Source organism: Carlito syrichta, unplaced genomic scaffold (assembly GCF_000164805.1).
Source record: "Carlito syrichta isolate Samal-C Ts95f unplaced genomic scaffold, Tarsius_syrichta-2.0.1 Scaffold303061, whole genome shotgun sequence".
In the NCBI taxonomy this organism is placed as follows: Eukaryota; Metazoa; Chordata; class Mammalia; order Primates; family Tarsiidae; genus Carlito; species Carlito syrichta.
The window spans coordinates 230,685-233,588 of NW_007247157.1; positions in this window are offsets into that span (position 1 = coordinate 230,685).

Consider the following 2,904-nt stretch of genomic DNA (forward strand, 5'->3'; position numbering starts at 1 on the left):
CCTCCTTTCCCAGGAGTCCAAACTTCTCACTTCCTCTGAGAAGCCTCCCAAGTCCCCCAGACTAGAGTGGGAACACTGCCCTGGGCCACCACAGCTCCTGCACATCTTTTCACAGGCTCCTACCGCACTGGACTATTGCTGTCTCGCAGGGCCAGATTTAGGGGGAGGTGAGTGAGAAGCCTAGAGCACAAAATGGAAGGTGACACTTGCTCTCAGGGGTGCAAATGTGGGTTCTGGAGTAGTGACCTTCTTCAGTTTGTCCCCTAGATGCCTAACCCCTCACCCCAGTCCAGTCCGGTTATCTGGTCACTTGTCTGAGACCTTCAAAGTTTCATCAAGTTCACATCGGTGCCTCTGTCTCCTTTTCCTCTTCCTCCATCAAGGGGCATAGTACGTAGGGAGAGCTTGGTGACGCTGGCTGAATAACCTAGTGGAAAGATGAGTTATTCTTCCTCCCCTCTGACCTCCTGCCTGGCCATAGGCATAGCAAGAACAACCAAGGTGTGCAAGGCACACCTTGGTTAGAGCTCTTCCCCACAAATCTCTGCTCAGTCCAGAAGAAACACCTCTGTGACTCTAACTTTGAAGTTGTGGTCCCAAGTCACCACTCCCTGACCAAGCGTTTGTCTGACAAATGAGTGCAAAATGCCCAGAGAAGTCCTCTCTTCAGTGTTTTCCACTTAGTCCCATGGATGGGCCTGTGGGGGACCCCTGGACCAGGAGGGTACTGTGAGGAGGGCAGGACCTGGCAAAACTCAGCACTGCCCCATCTACTCAGTCACCATTCCAAACAGAGCCTGTCTTAGTCCTGGGGAGCTGCCCAGCCTGCCCCCAAGTCTCAGGATCCTTGGCCCCAATGCTTGGTTGCTGCTTAGATCGGAAAGCTGGCTCTTAGGGGGTCCAGGGCTTATCCGTGTTAGCACAGCACAGCCACCACGTATCAGTGACATGGCCACAGCAATGGCAGTGGGCCGCTCAGGAGAAGGACAGGAGTCCCTTTCTCTGAAGACCTGACCTATTTTGGACAGCATTTTTTTCCCCCTAGCAAGGTCCCAGAAGCCATTATGTGAAGCCAGGACAGGCTTCCTAACCAGCACTTTCAGGCAAGGGGAGGCTCAGCCTGTGGGTGAAGGGGGTTTGACCTAGGAGAAGCCCCTGCTGTCGGTACCTTCCTGGGTCCTGGAAAGGCGTGAATGCAGGACTTGAATAGCTCAGTTTGGAGTCTGGCCTGGAACTTGCTCCTGGGATGGGTCTGCATGGGGGTGACATAGCCTACTTCCCCTCTTTCTCTCAGCTTCACCCGCAATATCAGGTATGAGCTGGACAGAGGGCTTTCTGCTGTTGCCTGGACAGCTTAGTTAGGAGGCTCTATATAGAATCTGGGGCAGGCCCCAGCCGTTTGGGCTGAACTCTGAGGGGGGAGGTTAAGTGACGTCTGGTTCTGCTCTGGAAATATGCTGTGATCACCCAGGAAATGGTATGGAGCAGGGAGTCTGTGAAGGATTTGATGTAGATGTAGATGTAGATGGAGGGTCCCTGCAGCTCACTACACTTGGGGGGGGTGCAGGAAGATCTCTGAACCTGGGGTCCTCGACACTGCTCATTCCTTCTCCACAGCCGCTGCTCTCATCCATGCTACTATTTATAGAAATCACATGCGCAAGGTCTTATGTGTCCCACCTGTGAATAAAGGAAGAGGGATGAGGGGGTACAGGGGGTAACTTGTACGTCGGCAAACTGGGCCCCAGAGTCAGTGCACTCATCCTCTATAATGAACCACTTTCCATGGTGGAGAGGTTCTAGTAGCTACCACTCCTAGCCCTCCTACCACAACTGAGCACCGGGCTGGGCCTTAGCATCTGCATCCATCTTTCTCTCCACAGTAACCTGTGGTAGGCACTGCTATAGCCCCCATTTTCCCAAGGAGGAAGCCAGAACCCCAGAAAGTGGTGTCACTTGCCAAGGTGACACAGCTGGGTTGTGGTGCAAGAGAGCCTCACGGTCTGCAGTCCATGCTTGTCCACTCAGTCTGAAGCTGCTTTTTCGAGTGAGAAACTCGACAAAGAGTGTGTGGTCAAACTGTCTTTCCTTTTAGTAAAGTTGGAGAAAAAGTATCTTGTCCTTTTGGGGGGCCCTTTGGCCCCATCATGGAGAGGACACTGTTTCTTTTACAAAAGATATTCAGAGCCCTGAGAGGGAGTCACGTTCCTTGCACGTCCCTGGGCAGGAAATTAAACAAGGCTGGTACTGAGTAAATGCAGAGATGTAGTTTACACAGCTTTTTAGACAAGCCGGAGTGCCTTTCCATTAGGGAGCTTTGTGTACCCACACATTTAAGTCTTTGGAAAAGATTATAAAAAGGGGCTAGGAGGTTGGCCTTGACAGGCAGAGGCCGCAGGGCTAGGACCACAGGGCGACCTCTTTCCCATTACATAGTTGTTGAGTGACACACGTTCCTTCCCTGCCGACCTGTCTGCAGAGAAACCGAGAGAGGTGAGGGTGCCTTTCCTGTCACGAGAGAGCCATTTGGCAACTGTTTAAATGGAAACTTGGGAGACTGGGAGCATTAGAGCTTCAGGATTTCATAAACTGTGCCGTGCTGGCCTGTGGGGCTTGGTGGAGCTATTTCTGTTTCTCCTGCACGCCAGGGGAATTATTATTAAACTACTCAGCATCACGCAGAAGCTGGGGGTGAAGATCAAGGGTGAAAAGTTGCTGTCTGAAAGTTGGGGTTGGTTAGTTGCTGCTGGAGTAGATTTCCTATGTGTGGACATTGGTCTGCTGTAAAACTGAATGGCTGCTTCCTCTGTGAATGCTGACCATGCTTCTGCTTGCAGAACTGTTTTTTCAACCATTATCCCTGGTATTTCTGTTTCGTTTTGTTTTACAGATGGTTTTGGCAAC